We start from the raw sequence: 17,275 nt of genomic DNA on the forward strand, positions 1-17,275 counted from the left end.
GTAGTAAAAATTGCAAGTTTATTTTATTATTCAGGTTAATAGGATATCAATATGAATACACGTTTGCATGTATTTTCTACTGACGTGACGTGAATCTTTGGTGTAAAAGTGGCCGGTTAGCTCAGTTGGTTAGAGCGTGGTGCTAATAACGCCAAGGTCACGGGTTCGATCCCCGTACGGGCCATGGAAGCTCACTTTTGTAACATGCTTGTTACAGAGTTGAATAGTTGATAATATTGAAAAAAGGTCCATCAAATTCAACCTATAAACCTGCCGTGTTGATCCAGAGGAAGGCAAAAACTGTCTTGGAGTGCATTCCAATTTTCTCATTAGGGGAAAAATTCCTCCCTTACTCCAAATATGGCTATTAGAATAAATTCCTGGATCAAAGTTCCATCTCCAGAATCTGGTACAAATATGATGAAATTTTATATTTTTCAAAAAAACACTTTTCAATGTGGCAGAGAGTTCAATCGTCGAACTGCTCTTACAGTAAAGAATCCCCGTCTGTGATGAGGTCCTTTAATTACCTTGCTTTCCCTTCTTTGCACGCATTCTAGTTCAGCAATGTCCTTCTCATACACAGGTGCTTAAAACTGTACACAATATTCCATGTATGGTCTAACCGGTGATTTATAGAAATGCAGAGTTTGTTGCATGAAATCATCTTAGAGGTTCAATTTCAACCTTAAGGACAAAAATAATATCTTGATTTTGCCTCTTTGTATTCCGATAGTCATAACTTTATTATTTTTCCGTCATCATAGTCATATAAGGGCTTGTTTTTAGCGAGACAAGTTCTTGTTTTTAATGGCAGCATTTAATGTACCATATAATGTACTGAAAGAAAACTCTTTGTGGGGTGGAATGGAAAAATAATATCTTGATTTTGCCTCTTTGTATTCCGATAGTCATAACTTTATTATTTTTCCGTCCTCATAGTCATATAAGGGCTTGTTTTTAGCGAGACAAGTTCTTGTTTTTAATGGCAGCATTTAATGTACCATATAATGTACTGAAGAAAACTCTTTGTGGGGTGGAATGGAAAACACAAAAGCAATTTGTCCAATGCTTTTTGAGTAGTAAAAATTGCAAGTTTATTTTATTATTCAGGTTAATAGGATATCAATATGAATACACGTTTGCATGTATTTTCTACTGACGTGACGTGAATCTTTTGTGTAAAAGTGGCTGGTTAGCTCAGTTGGTTAGAGCGTGGTGCTAATAACGCCAAGGTCACGGGTTCGATCCCCGTACGGGCCATGGAAGCTCACTTTTGTTACAGAGTTGAATAGTTGATAATATTGAAAAAAGGTCCATCAAATTCAACCTATAAACCTGCCGTGTTGATCCAGAGGAAGGCAAAAACTGTCTTGGAGTGCATTCCAATGTTGTCATTAGGGGAAAAATTCCTCCCTTACTCCAAATATGGCTATTAGAATAAATTCCTGGATCAAAGTTCCATCTCCAGAATCTAGTACAAATATGATGAAATTTTATATTTTTCAAAAAAACACTTTTCAATGTGGCAGAGAGTTCAATCGTCGAACTGCTCTTACAGTAAAGAATCCCCGTCTGTGATGAGGTCCTTTAATTACCTTGCTTTCCCTTCTTTGCACGCATTCTAGTTCAGCAATGTCCTTCTCATACACAGGTGCTTAAAACTGTACACAATATTCCATGTATGGTCTAACCGGTGATTTATAGAAATGCAGAGTTTGTTGCATGAAATCATCTTAGAGGTTCAATTTCAACCTTAAGGACAAAAATAATATCTTGATTTTGCCTCTTTGTATTCCGATAGTCATAACTTTATTATTTTTCCGTCCTCATAGTCATATAAGGGCTTGTTTTTAGCGAGACAAGTTCTTGTTTTTAATGGCAGCATTTAATGTACCATATAATGTACTGAAAGAAAACTCTTTGTGGGGTGGAATGGAAAAATAATATCTTGATTTTGCCTCTTTGTATTCCGATAGTCATAACTTTATTATTTTTCCGTCCTCATAGTCATATAAGGGCTTGTTTTTAGCGAGACAAGTTCTTGTTTTTAATGGCAGCATTTAATGTACCATATAATGTACTGAAGAAAACTCTTTGTGGGGTGGAATGGAAAACACAAAAGCAATTTGTCCAATGCTTTTTGAGTAGTAAAAATTGCAAGTTTATTTTATTATTCAGGTTAATAGGATATCAATATGAATACACGTTTGCATGTATTTTCTACTGACGTGACGTGAATCTTTTGTGTAAAAGTGGCTGGTTAGCTCAGTTGGTTAGAGCGTGGTGCTAATAACGCCAAGGTCACGGGTTCGATCCCCGTACGGGCCATGGAAGCTCACTTTTGTTACAGAGTTGAATAGTTGATAATATTGAAAAAAGGTCCATCAAATTCAACCTATAAACCTGCCGTGTTGATCCAGAGGAAGGCAAAAACTGTCTTGGAGTGCATTCCAATGTTGTCATTAGGGGAAAAATTCCTCCCTTACTCCAAATATGGCTATTAGAATAAATTCCTGGATCAAAGTTCCATCTCCAGAATCTAGTACAAATATGATGACATTTTATATTTTTCAAAAAAACACTTTTCAATGTGGCAGAGAGTTCAATCGTCGAACTGCTCTTACAGTAAAGAATCCCCGTCTGTGATGAGGTCCTTTAATTACCTTGCTTTCCCTTCTTTGCACGCATTCTAGTTCAGCAATGTCCTTCTCATACACAGGTGCTCAAAACTGTACACAATATTCCATGTATGGTCTAACCGGTGATTTATAGAAATGCAGAGTTTGTTGCATGAAATCATCTTAGAGGTCCAATTTCAACCTTAAGGACAAAAATAATATCTTGATTTTGCCTCTTTGTATTCCGATAGTCATAACTTTATTATTTTTCCGTCCTCATAGTCATATAAGGGCTTGTTTTTAGCGAGACAAGTTCTTGTTTTTAATGGCAGGATTTAATGTACCATATAATGTACTGAAAGAAAACTCTTTGTGGGGTGGAATGGAAAACACAAAAGCAATTTGTCCAATGCTTTTTGAGTAGTAAAAATTGCAAGTTTATTTTATTATTCAGGTTAATAGGATATCAATATGAATACACGTTTGCATGTATTTTCTACTGACGTGACGTGAATCTTTGGTGTAAAAGTGGCCTGTTAGCTCAGTTGGTTAGAGCGTGGTGCTAATAACGCCAAGGTCACGGGTTCGATCCCCGTACATGCCATGGAAGCACACTTTTGTTACATGCTTGTTACAGAGTTGAATAGTTGATAATATTGAAAAAAGGTCCATCAAATTCAACCTATAAACCTGCCGTGTTGATCCAGAGGAAGGCAAAAACTGTCTTGGAGTGCATTCCAATTTTCTCATTAGGGGAAAAATTCCTCCCTTACTCCAAATATGGCTATTAGAATAAATTCCTGGATCAAAGTTCCATCTCCAGAATCTGGTACAAATATGATGAAATTTTATATTTTTCAAAAAAACACTTTTCAATGTGGCAGAGAGTTCAATCGTCGAACTGCTCTTACAGTAAAGAATCCCCGTCTGTGATGAGGTCCTTTAATTACCTTGCTTTCCCTTCTTTGCACGCATTCTAGTTCAGCAATGTCCTTCTCATACACAGGTGCTTAAAACTGTACACAATATTCCATGTATGGTCTAACCGGTGATTTATAGAAATGCAGAGTTTGTTGCATGAAATCATCTTAGAGGTTCAATTTCAACCTTAAGGACAAAAATAATATCTTGATTTTGCCTCTTTGTATTCTGATAGTCATAACTTTATTATTTTTCCGTCCTCATAGTCATATAAGGGCTTGTTTTTAGCGAGACAAGTTCTTGTTTTTAATGGCAGCATTTAATGTACCATATAATGTACTGAAAGAAAACTCTTTGTGGGGTGGAATGGAAAAATAATATCTTGATTTTGCCTCTTTGTATTCCGATAGTCATAACTTTATTATTTTTCCGTCCTCATAGTCATATAAGGGCTTGTTTTTAGCGAGACAAGTTCTTGTTTTTAATGGCAGCATTTAATGTACCATATAATGTACTGAAGAAAACTCTTTGTGGGGTGGAATGGAAAACACAAAAGCAATTTGTCCAATGCTTTTTGAGTAGTTAAAATTGCAAGTTTATTTTATTATTCAGGTTAATAGGATATCAATATGAATACACGTTTGCATGTATTTTCTACTGACGTGACGTGAATCTTTGGTGTAAAAGTGGCTGGTTAGCTCAGTTGGTTAGAGCGTGGTGCTAATAACACCAAGGTCACGGGTTTGATCCCCGTACGGGCCGTGGAAGCTCACTTTTGTTACAGAGTTGAATAGTTGATAATATTGAAAAAAGGTCCATCAAATTCAACCTGTAAACCTGCCGTGTTGATCCAGAGGAAGGCAAAAACTGTCTTGGAGTGCATTCCAATGTTGTCATTAGGGGAAAAATTCCTCCCTTACTCCAAATATGGCTATTAGAATAAATTCCTGGATCAAAGTTCCATCTCCAGAATCTGGTACAAATATGATGAAATTTTATATTTTTCAAAAAAACACTTTTCAATGTGGCAGAGAGTTCAATCGTCGAACTGCTCTTACAGTAAAGAATCCCCGTCTGTGATGAGGTCCTTTAATTACCTTGCTTTCCCTTCTTTGCACGCATTCTAGTTCAGCAATGTCCTTCTCATACACAGGTGCTCAAAACTGTACACAATATTCCATGTATGGTCTAACCGGTGATTTATAGAAATGCAGAGTTTGTTGCATGAAATCATCTTAGAGGTTTAATTTCAACCTTAAGGACAAAAATAATATCTTGATTTTGCCTCTTTGTATTTCGATAGTCATAACTTTATTATTTTTCCGTCCTCATAGTCATATAAGGGCTTGCTTTTAGCGAGACAAGTTCTTGTTTTTAATGGCAGCATTTAATGTACCATATAATGTACTGAAAGAAAACTCTATGTGGGGTGGAATGGAAAACACAAAAGCAATTTGTCCAATGCTTTTTGAGTAGTAAAAATTGCAAGTTTATTTTATTATTCAGGTTAATAGGATATCAATATGAATACACGTTTGCATTAATTTTCTACTGACGTGACGTGAATCTTTCTTGTAAAAGTGGCCGGTTAGCTCAGTTGGTTAGAGCGTGGTGCTAATAACGCCAAGGTCACGGGTTTGATCCCCGTATGGGCCATGGAAGCTCACTTTTGTTACATGCTTGTTACAGAGTTGAATAGTTGATAATATTGAAAAAAGGTCCATCAAATTCAACCTGTAAACCTGCCGTGTTGATCCAGAGGAAGGCAAAAACTGTCTTGGAGTGCATTCCAATGTTGTCATTAGGGGAAAAATTCCTCCCTTACTCCAAATATGGCTATTAGAATAAATTCCTGGATCAAAGTTCCATCTCCAGAATCTGGTACAAATATGATGAAATTTTATATTTTTCAAAAAAACACTTTTCAATGTGGCAGAGAGTTCAATCGTCGAACTGCTCTTACAGTAAATAATCCCCGTCTGTGATGAGGTCCTTTAATTACCTTGCTTTCCCTTCTTTGCACGCATTCTAGTTCAGCAATGTCCGTCTCATACACAGGTGCTCAAAATTGTACACAATATTCCATGTATGGTCTAACCGGTGATTTATAGAAATGCAGAGTTTGTTGCATGAAATCATCTTAGAGGTCCAATTTCAACCTTAATGGACAAAAATAATATCTTGATTTTGCCTCTTTGTATTCCGATAGTCATAACTTTATTATTTTTCCGTCCTCATAGTCATATAAGGGCTTGCTTTTAGCGAGACAAGTTCTTGTTTTTAATGGCAGCATTTAATGTACCATATAATGTACTGAAAGAAAACTCTATGTGGGGTGGAATGGAAAACACAAAAGCAATTTGTCCAATGCTTTTTGAGTAGTAAAAATTGCAAGTTTATTTTATTATTCAGGTTAATAGGATATCAATATGAATACACGTTTGCATTAATTTTCTACTGACGTGACGTGAATCTTTCTTGTAAAAGTGGCCGGTTAGCTCAGTTGGTTAGAGCGTGGTGCTAATAACGCCAAGGTCACGGGTTTGATCCCCGTATGGGCCATGGAAGCTCACTTTTGTTACATGCTTGTTACAGAGTTGAATAGTTGATAATATTGAAAAAAGGTCCATCAAATTCAACCTATAAACCTGCCGTGTTGATCCAGAGGAAGGCAAAAACTGTCTTGGAGTGCATTCCAATGTTGTCATTAGGGGAAAAATTACTCCCTTACTCTAAATATGGCTATTAGAATAAATTCCTGGATCAAAGTTCCATCTCCAGAATCTGGTACAAATATGATGAAATTTTATATTTTTCAAAAAAACACTTTTCAATGTGGCAGAGAGTTCAATCGTCGAACTGCTCTTACAGTAAAGAATCCCCGTCTGTGATGAGGTCCTTTAATTACCTTGCTTTCCCTTCTTTGCACGCATTCTAGTTCAGCAATGTCCTTCTCATACACAGATGCTCAAAACTGTACACAATATTCCATGTATGGTCTAACCGGTGATTTAAAGAAATGCAGAGTTTGTTGCATGAAATCATCTTAGAGGTCCAATTTCAACCTTAAGGACAAAAATAATATCTTGATTTTGCCTCTTTGTATTCCGATAGTCATAATTTTATTATTTTTCCGTCCTCATAGTCATATAAGGGCTTGTTTTTAGCGAGACAAGTTCTTGTTTTTAATGGCAGCATTTAATGTACCATATAATGTACTGAAAGAAAACTCTTTGTGGGGTGGAATGGAAAACACAAAAGCAATTTGTCCAATGCTTTTTGAGTAGTAAAAATTGCAAGTTTATTTTATTATTCAGGTTAATAGGATATCAATATGAATACACGTTTGCATGTATTTTCTACTGATGTGACGTGAATCTTTGGTGTAAAAGTGGCCGGTTAGCTCAGTTGGTTAGAGCGTGGTGCTAATTATGTCAAGGTCACGGGTTCAATCCCTGTACAGGCCATGGAAGCTCACTTTTGTTACATGCTTGTTACAGAGTTGAATAGTTGATAATATTGAAAAAAGGTCCATCAAATTCAACCTGTAAACCTGCCGTGTTGATCCAGAGGAAGGCAAAAACTGTCTTGGAGTGCATTCCAATGTTGTCATTAGGGGAAAAATTCCTCCCTTACTCCAAATATGGCTATTAGAATAAATTCCTGGATCAAAGTTCCATCTCCAGAATCTGGTACAAATATGATGAAATTTTATATTTTTCAAAAAAACACTTTTCAATGTGGCAGAGAGTTCAATCGTCGAACTGCTCTTACAGTAAATAATCCCCGTCTGTGATGAGGTCCTTTAATTACCTTGCTTTCCCTTCTTTGCATGCATTCTAGTTCAGCAATGTCCGTCTCATACACAGGTGCTCAAAATTGTACACAATATTCCATGTATGGTCTAACCGGTGATTTATAGAAATGCAGAGTTTGTTGCATGAAATCATCTTAGAGGTCCAATTTCAACCTTAATGGACAAAAATAATATCTTGATTTTGCCTCTTTGTATTCCGATAGTCATAACTTTATTATTTTTCCGTCCTCATAGTCATATAAGGGCTTGCTTTTAGCGAGACAAGTTCTTGTTTTTAATGGCAGCATTTAATGTACCATATAATGTACTGAAAGAAAACTCTATGTGGGGTGGAATGGAAAACACAAAAGCAATTTGTCCAATGCTTTTTGAGTAGTAAAAATTGCAAGTTTATTTTATTATTCAGGTTAATAGGATATCAATATGAATACACGTTTGCATTAATTTTCTACTGACGTGACGTGAATCTTTCTTGTAAAAGTGGCCGGTTAGCTCAGTTGGTTAGAGCGTGGTGCTAATAACGCCAAGGTCACGGGTTCGATCCCCGTATGGGCCATGGAAGCTCACTTTTGTTACATGCTTGTTACAGAGTTGAATAGTTGATAATATTGAAAAAAGGTCCATCAAATTCAACCTATAAACCTGCCGTGTTGATCCAGAGGAAGGCAAAAACTGTCTTGGAGTGCATTCCAATGTTGTCATTAGGGGAAAAATTACTCCCTTACTCCAAATATGGCTATTAGAATAAATTCCTGGATCAAAGTTCCATCTCCAGAATCTGGTACAAATATGATGAAATTTTATATTTTTCAAAAAAACACTTTTCAATGTGGCAGAGAGTTCAATCGTCGAACTGCTCTTACAGTAAAGAATCCCCGTCTGTGATGAGGTCCTTTAATTACCTTGCTTTCCCTTCTTTGCACGCATTCTAGTTCAGCAATGTCCTTCTCATACACAGATGCTCAAAACTGTACACAATATTCCATGTATGGTCTAACCGGTGATTTAAAGAAATGCAGAGTTTGTTGCATGAAATCATCTTAGAGGTCCAATTTCAACCTTAAGGACAAAAATAATATCTTGATTTTGCCTCTTTGTATTCCGATAGTCATAATTTTATTATTTTTCCGTCCTCATAGTCATATAAGGGCTTGTTTTTAGCGAGACAAGTTCTTGTTTTTAATGGCAGCATTTAATGTACCATATAATGTAGTGAAATAAAACTCTTTGTGGGGTGGAATGGAAAACACAAAAGCAATTTGTCCAATGCTTTTTGAGTAGTAAAAATTTCAAGTTTATTTTATTATTCAGGTTAATAGGATATCAATATGAATACACGTTTGCATTAATTTTCTACTGACGTGACGTGAATCTTTCTTGTAAAAGTGGCCGGTTAGCTCAGTTGGTTAGAGCGTGGTGCTAATAACGCCAAGGTCACGGGTTTGATCCCTGTATGGGCCATGGAAGCTCACTTTTGTTACATGCTTGTTACAGAGTTGAATAGTTGATAATATTGAAAAAAGGTCCATCAAATTCAACCTATAAACCTGCCGTGTTGATCCAGAGGAAGGCAAAAACTGTCTTGGAGTGCATTCCAATGTTGTCATTAGGGGAAAAATTACTCCCTTACTCTAAATATGGCTATTAGAATAAATTCCTGGATCAAAGTTCCATCTCCAGAATCTGGTACAAATATGATGAAATTTTATATTTTTCAAAAAAACACTTTTCAATGTGGCAGAGAGTTCAATCGTCGAACTGCTCTTACAGTAAAGAATCCCCGTCTGTGATGAGGTCCTTTAATTACCTTGCTTTCCCTTCTTTGCACGCATTCTAGTTCAGCAATGTCCTTCTCATACACAGATGCTCAAAACTGTACACAATATTCCATGTATGGTCTAACCGGTGATTTAAAGAAATGCAGAGTTTGTTGCATGAAATCATCTTAGAGGTCCAATTTCAACCTTAAGGACAAAAATAATATCTTGATTTTGCCTCTTTGTATTCCGATAGTCATAATTTTATTATTTTTCCGTCCTCATAGTCATATAAGGGCTTGTTTTTAGCGAGACAAGTTCTTGTTTTTAATGGCAGCATTTAATGTACCATATAATGTACTGAAAGAAAACTCTTTGTGGGGTGGAATGGAAAACACAAAAGCAATTTGTCCAATGCTTTTTGAGTAGTAAAAATTGCAAGTTTATTTTATTATTCAGGTTAATAGGATATCAATATGAATACACGTTTGCATGTATTTTCTACTGATGTGACGTGAATCTTTGGTGTAAAAGTGGCCGGTTAGCTCAGTTGGTTAGAGCGTGGTGCTAATTATGTCAAGGTCACGGGTTCGATCCCTGTACGGGCCATGGAAGCTCACTTTTGTTACATGCTTGTTACAGAGTTGAATAGTTGATAATATTGAAAAAAGGTCCATCAAATTCAACCTGTAAACCTGCCGTGTTGATCCAGAGGAAGGCAAAAACTGTCTTGGAGTGCATTCCAATGTTGTCATTAGGGGAAAAATTCCTCCCTTACTCCAAATATGGCTATTAGAATAAATTCCTGGATCAAAGTTCCATCTCCAGAATCTGGTACAAATATGATGAAATTTTATATTTTTCAAAAAAACACTTTTCAATGTGGCAGAGAGTTCAATCGTCGAACTGCTCTTACAGTAAATAATCCCCGTCTGTGATGAGGTCCTTTAATTACCTTGCTTTCCCTTCTTTGCACGCATTCTAGTTCAGCAATGTCCGTCTCATACACAGGTGCTCAAAATTGTACACAATATTCCATGTATGGTCTAACCGGTGATTTATAGAAATGCAGAGTTTGTTGCATGAAATCATCTTAGAGGTCCAATTTCAACCTTAATGGACAAAAATAATATCTTGATTTTGCCTCTTTGTATTCCGATAGTCATAACTTTATTATTTTTCCGTCCTCATAGTCATATAAGGGCTTGCTTTTAGCGAGACAAGTTCTTGTTTTTAATGGCAGCATTTAATGTACCATATAATGTACTGAAAGAAAACTCTATGTGGGGTGGAATGGAAAACACAAAAGCAATTTGTCCAATGCTTTTTGAGTAGTAAAAATTGCAAGTTTATTTTATTATTCAGGTTAATAGGATATCAATATGAATACACGTTTGCATTAATTTTCTACTGACGTGACGTGAATCTTTCTTGTAAAAGTGGCCGGTTAGCTCAGTTGGTTAGAGCGTGGTGCTAATAACGCCAAGGTCATGGGTTTGATCCCCGTATGGGCCATGGAAGCTCACTTTTGTTACATGCTTGTTACAGAGTTGAATAGTTGATAATATTGAAAAAAGGTCCATCAAATTCAACCTATAAACCTGCCGTGTTGATCCAGAGGAAGGCAAAAACTGTCTTGGAGTGCATTCCAATGTTGTCATTAGGGGAAAAATTACTCCCTTACTCCAAATATGGCTATTAGAATAAATTCCTGGATCAAAGTTCCATCTCCAGAATCTGGTACAAATATGATGAAATTTTATATTTTTCAAAAAAACACTTTTCAATGTGGCAGAGAGTTCAATCGTCGAACTGCTCTTACAGTAAAGAATCCCCGTCTGTGATGAGGTCCTTTAATTACCTTGCTTTCCCTTCTTTGCACGCATTCTAGTTCAGCAATGTCCTTCTCATACACAGATGCTCAAAACTGTACACAATATTCCATGTATGGTCTAACCGGTGATTTAAAGAAATGCAGAGTTTGTTGCATGAAATCATCTTAGAGGTCCAATTTCAACCTTAAGGACAAAAATAATATCTTGATTTTGCCTCTTTGTATTCCGATAGTCATAATTTTATTATTTTTCCGTCCTCATAGTCATATAAGGGCTTGTTTTTAGCGAGACAAGTTCTTGTTTTTAATGGCAGCATTTAATGTACCATATAATGTAGTGAAATAAAACTCTTTGTGGGGTGGAATGGAAAACACAAAAGCAATTTGTCCAATGCTTTTTGAGTAGTAAAAATTTCAAGTTTATTTTATTATTCAGGTTAATAGGATATCAATATGAATACACGTTTGCATGTATTTTCTACTGACGTGACGTGAATCTTTGGTGTAAAAGTGGCCGGTTAGCTCAGTTGGTTAGAGTGTGGTGCTAATAACGCCAAGGTCACAGGTTCGATCCCCGTACGGGCCATGGAAGCTCACTTTTGTTACATGCTTGTTACAGAGTTGAATAGTTGATAATATTGAAAAAAGGTCCATCAAATTCAACCTATAAACCTGCCGTGTTGATCCAGAGGAAGGTAAAAACTGTCTTGGAGTGCATTCCAATGTTGTCATTAGGGGAAAAATTACTCCCTTACTCCAAATATGGCTATTAGAATAAATTCCTGGATCAAAGTTCCATCTCCAGAATCTGGTACAAATATGATGACATTTTATATTTTTCAAAAAAACACTTTTCAATGTGGCAGAGAGTTCAATCGTCGAACTGCTCTTACAGTAAAGAATCCCCGTCTGTGATGAGGTCCTTTAATTACCTTGCTTTCCCTTCTTTGCACGCATTCTAGTTCAGCAATGTCCTTCTCATACACAGGTGCTCAAAACTGTACACAATATTCCATGTATGGTCTAACCGGTGATTTATAGAAATGCAGAGTTTGTTGCATGAAATCATCTTAGAGGTCCAATTTCAACCTTAAGGACAAAAATAATATCTTGATTTTGCCTCTTTGTATTCCGATAGTCATATCTTTATTATTTTTCCGTCCTCATAGTCATATAAGGGCTTGTTTTTAGCGAGACAAGTTCTTGTTTTTAATGGCAGCATTTAATGTACCATATAATGTACTGAAATAAAACTCTTTGTGGGGTGGAATGGAAAACACAAAAGCAATTTGTCCAATGCTTTTTGAGTAGTAAAAATTGCAAGTTTATTTTATTATTCAGGTTAATAGGATATCAATATGAATACACGTTTGCATGTATTTTCTACTGACGTGACGTGAATCTTTGGTGTAAAAGTGGCCGGTTAGCTCAGTTGGTTAGAGCGTGGTGCTAATAACGCCAAGGTCACGGGTTCGATCTCCATACGGGCCATGGAAGCTCACTTTTGTTACATGCTTGTTACAGAGTTGAATAGTTGATAATATTGAAAAAAGGTCCATCAAATTCAACCTATAAACCTGCCGTGTTGATCCAGAGGAAGGCAAAAACTGTCTTGGAGTGCATTCCAATGTTGTCATTAGGGGAAAAATTCCTCCCTTACTCCAAATATGGCTATTAGAATAAATTCCTGGATCAAAGTTCCATCTCCAGAATCTGGTACAAATATGATGACATTTTATATTTTTCAAAAAAACACTTTTCAATGTGGCAGAGAGTTCAATCGTCGAACTGCTCTTACAGTAAAGAATCCCCGTCTGTGATGAGGTCCTTTAATTACCTTGCTTTCCCTTCTTTGCACGCATTCTAGTTCAGCAATGTCCTTCTCATACACAGGTGCTCAAAACTGTACACAATATTCCATGTATGGTCTAACCGGTGATTTATAGAAATGCAGAGTTTGTTGCATGAAATCATCTTAGAGGTCCAATTTCAACCTTAAGGACAAAAATAATATCTTGATTTTGCCTCTTTGTATTCCGATAGTCATAACTTTATTATTTTTCCGTCCTCATAGTCATATAAGGGCTTGTTTTTAGCGAGACAAGTTCTTGTTTTTAATGGCAGCATTTAATGTACCATATAATGTACTGAAATAAAACTCTTTGTGGGGTGGAATGGAAAACACAAAAGCAATTTGTCCAATGCTTTTTGAGTAGTAAAAATTGCAAGTTCATTTTATTATTCAGGTTAATAGGATATCAATATGAATACACGTTTGCATGTATTTTCTACTGACGTGACGTGAATCTTTGGTGTAAAAGTGGCCGGTTAGCTCAGTTGGTTAGAGCGTGGTGCTAATAACGCCAAGGTCACGGGTTCGATCCCCGTACGGGCCATGGAAGCTCACTTTTGTTACATGCTTGTTACAGAGTTGAATAGTTGATAATATTGAAAAAAGGTCCATCAAATTCAACCTATAAACCTGCCGTGTTGATCCAGAGGAAGGCAAAAACTGTCTTGGAGTGCATTCCAATGTTGTCATTAGGGGAAAAATTCCTCCCTTACTCCAAATATGGCTATTAGAATAAATTCCTGGATCAAAGTTCCATCTCCAGAATCTGGTACAAATATGATGACATTTTATATTTTTCAAAAAAACACTTTTCAATGTGGCAGAGAGTTCAATCGTCGAACTGCTCTTACAGTAAAGAATCCCCGTCTGTGATGAGGTCCTTTAATTACCTTGCTTTCCCTTCTTTGCACGCATTCTAGTTCAGCAATGTCCTTCTCATACACAGGTGCTCAAAACTGTACACAATATTCCATGTATGGTCTAACCGGTGATTTATAGAAATGCAGAGTTTGTTGCATGAAATCATCTTAGAGGTCCAATTTCAACCTTAAGGACAAAAATAATATCTTGATTTTGCCTCTTTGTATTCCGATAGTCATAACTTTATTATTTTTCCGTCCTCATAGTCATATAAGGGCTTGTTTTTAGCGAGACAAGTTCTTGTTTTTAATGGCAGCATTTAATGTACCATATAATGTACTGAAATAAAACTCTTTGTGGGGAGGAATGGAAAACACAAAAGCAATTTGTCCAATGCTTTTTGAGTAGTAAAAATTGCAAGTTTATTTTATTATTCAGGTTAATAGGATATCAATATGAATACACGTTTGCATGTATTTTCTACTGACGTGACGAGAATCTTTGGTGTAAAAGTGGCTGGTGAGCTCAGTTGGTTAGAGCGTGGTGCTAATAACGCCAAGGTCATGGGTTCGATCCCTGTACGGGCCATGGAAGCTCACTTTTGTTACAGAGTTGAATAGTTGATAATATTGAAAAAAGGTCCATCAAATTCAACCTATAAACCTGCCGTGTTGATCCAGAGGAAGGCAAAAACTGTCTTGGAGTGCATTCCAATGTTGTCATTAGGCGAAAAATTCCTCCCTTACTCCAAATATGGCTATTAGAATAAATTCCTGGATCAAAGTTCCATCTCCAGAATCTGGTACAAATATGATGACATTTTATATTTTTCAAAAAAACACTTTTCAATGTGGCAGAGAGTTCAATCGTCGAACTGCTCTTACAGTAAAGAATCCCCGTCTGTGATGAGGTCCTTTAATTACCTTGCTTTCCCTTCTTTGCACGCATTCTAGTTTAGCAATGTCCTTCTCATACACAGGTGCTCAAAACTGTACACAATATTCCATGTATGGTCTAACCGGTGATTTATAGAAATGCAGAGTTTGTTGCATGAAATCATCTTAGAGGTCCAATTTCAACCTTAAGGACAAAAATAATATCTTGATTTTGCCTCTTTGTATTCCGATAGTCATAACTTTATTATTTTTCCGTCCTCATAGTCATATAAGGGCTTGTTTTTAGCGAGACAAGTTCTTGTTTTTAATGGCAGCATTTAATGTACCATATAATGTACTGAAATAAAACTCTTTGTGGGGTGGAATGGAAAACACAAAAGCAATTTGTCCAATGCTTTTTGAGTAGTAAATATTGCAAGTTTATTTTATTATTCAGGTTAATAGGATATCAATATGAATACACGTTTGCATGTATTTTCTACTGACGTGACGTGAATCTTTGGTGTAAAAGTGGCCGGTTAGCTCAGTTGGTTAGAGCGTGGTGCTAATAACGCCAAGGTCACGGGTTAGATCCCCATACGGGCCATGGAAGCTCCCTTTTGTTACATGCTTGTTACAGAGTTGAATAGTTGATAATATTGAAAAAAGGTCCATCAAATTCAACCTATAAACCTGCCGTGTTGATCCAGAGGAAGGCAAAAACTGTCTTGGAGTGCATTCCAATGTTGTCATTAGGGGAAAAATTCCTCCCTTACGCCAAATATGGCTATTAGAATAAATTCCTGGATCAAAGTTCCATCTCCAGAATCTGGTACAAATATGATGAAATTTTATATTTTTCAAAAAAACACTTTTCAATGTGGCAGAGAGTTCAATCGTCGAACTGCTCTTACAGTAAAGAATCCCCGTCTGTGATGAGGTCCTTTAATTACGTTGCTTTCCCTTCTTTGCACGCATTCTAGTTCAGCAATGTCCTTTTCATACACAGGTGCTCAAAACTGTACACAATATTCCATGTATGGTCTAACCGGTGATTTATAGAAATGCAGAGTTTGTTGCATGAAATCATCTTAGAGGTCCAATTTCAACCTTAAGGACAAAAATAATATCTTGATTTTGCCTCTTTGTATTCCGATAGTCATAACTTTATTATTTTTCCGTCCTCATAGTCATATAAGGGCTTGTTTTTAGCGAGACAAGTTCTTGTTTTTAATGGCAGCATTTAATGTACCATATAATGTACTGAAATAAAACTCTTTGTGGGGTGGAATGGAAAACACAAAAGCAATTTGTCCAATGCTTTTTGAGTAGTAAATATTGCAAGTTTATTTTATTATTCAGGTTAATAGGATATCAATATGAATACACGTTTGCATGTATTTTCTACTGACGTGACGTGAATCTTTGGTGTAAAAGTGGCCGGTTAGCTCAGTTGGTTAGAGCGTGGTGCTAATAACGCCAAGGTCACGGGTTCGATCCCCATACGGGCCATGGAAGCTCCCTTTTGTTACATGCTTGTTACAGAATTGAATAGTTGATAATATTGAAAAAAGGTCCATCAAATTCAACCTATAAACCTGCCGTGTTGATCCAGAGGAAGGCAAAAACTGTCTTGGAGTGCATTCCAATGTTGTCATTAGGGGAAAAATTCCTCCCTTACGCCAAATATGGCTATTAGAATAAATTCCTGGATCAAAGTTCCATCTCCAGAATCTGGTACAAATATGATGACATTTTATATTTTTCAAAAAAACACTTTTCAATGTGGCAGAGAGTTCAATCGTCGAACTGCTCTTACAGTAAAGAATCCCCGTCTGTGATGAGGTCCTTTAATTACCTTGCTTTCCCTTCTTTGCACGCATTCTAGTTCAGCAATGTCCTTCTCATACACAGGTGCTCAAAACTGTACACAATATTCCATGTATGGTCTAACCGGTGATTTATAGAAATGCAGAGTTTGTTGCATGAAATCATCTTAGAGGTCCAATTTCAACCTTAAGGACAAAAATAATATCTTGATTTTGCCTCTTTGTATTCCGATAGTCATAACTTTATTATTTTTCCGTCTTCATAGTCATATAAGGGCTTGTTTTTAGCGAGACAAGTTCTTGTTTTTAATGGCAGCATTTAATGTACCATATAATGTACTGAAGAAAACTCTTTGTGGGGTGGAATGGAAAACACAAAAGCAATTTGTCCAATGCTTTTTGAGTAGTAAAAATTGCAAGTTTATTTTATTATTCAGGTTAATAGGATATCAATATGAATACACGTTTGCATGTATTTTCTACTGACGTGACGTGAATCTTTGGTGTAAAAGTGGCTGGTTAGCTCAGTTGGTTAGAGCGTGGTGCTAATAACGCCAAGGTCCCGGGTTCGATCCCCGTATGGGCCATGGAAGCTCACTTTTGTTACAGAGTTGAATAGTTGATAATATTGAAAAAAGGTCCATCAAATTCAACCTATAAACCTGCCGTGTTGATCCAGAGGAAGGCAAAAACTGTCTTGGAGTGCATTCCAATGTTATCATTAGGGGAAAAATTCCTCACTTACTCCAAATATGGCTATTAGAATAAATTCCTGGATCAAAGTTCCATCTCCAGAATCTGGTACAAATATGATGAAATTTTATATTTTTCAAAAAAACACTTTTCAATGTGGCAGAGAGTTCAATCGTCGAACTGCTCTTACAGTAAAGAATCCCCGTCTGTGATGA

General features: G+C 36.5%; 6 non-coding genes across 6 annotated transcripts; all 6 read left to right on the forward strand.

The window, feature by feature from the left end:
- Positions 1–110: 110 nt before the first annotated feature.
- Positions 111–184, forward strand: TRNAI-AAU (transfer RNA isoleucine (anticodon AAU)). The gene has a single exon. It is a non-coding gene; the product is annotated as a tRNA-Ile (tRNA).
- Positions 185–1,189: 1,005 nt separating this feature from the next.
- TRNAI-AAU (transfer RNA isoleucine (anticodon AAU)) lies at positions 1,190–1,263 on the forward strand. The gene has a single exon. It is a non-coding gene; the product is annotated as a tRNA-Ile (tRNA).
- Positions 1,264–2,257: 994 nt separating this feature from the next.
- Positions 2,258–2,331, forward strand: TRNAI-AAU (transfer RNA isoleucine (anticodon AAU)). Its single transcript has one exon. It is a non-coding gene; the product is annotated as a tRNA-Ile (tRNA).
- Positions 2,332–3,151: 820 nt separating this feature from the next.
- On the forward strand, positions 3,152–3,225 carry TRNAI-AAU (transfer RNA isoleucine (anticodon AAU)). Its single transcript has one exon. It is a non-coding gene; the product is annotated as a tRNA-Ile (tRNA).
- Positions 3,226–7,841: 4,616 nt separating this feature from the next.
- TRNAI-AAU (transfer RNA isoleucine (anticodon AAU)) lies at positions 7,842–7,915 on the forward strand. Its single transcript has one exon. It is a non-coding gene; the product is annotated as a tRNA-Ile (tRNA).
- Positions 7,916–13,272: 5,357 nt separating this feature from the next.
- On the forward strand, positions 13,273–13,346 carry TRNAI-AAU (transfer RNA isoleucine (anticodon AAU)). The gene has a single exon. It is a non-coding gene; the product is annotated as a tRNA-Ile (tRNA).
- Positions 13,347–17,275: the final 3,929 nt, after the last annotated feature.

This window comes from Rhinoderma darwinii, chromosome 3 (assembly GCF_050947455.1).
Source record: "Rhinoderma darwinii isolate aRhiDar2 chromosome 3, aRhiDar2.hap1, whole genome shotgun sequence".
Classification (NCBI taxonomy): Eukaryota; Metazoa; Chordata; class Amphibia; order Anura; family Rhinodermatidae; genus Rhinoderma; species Rhinoderma darwinii.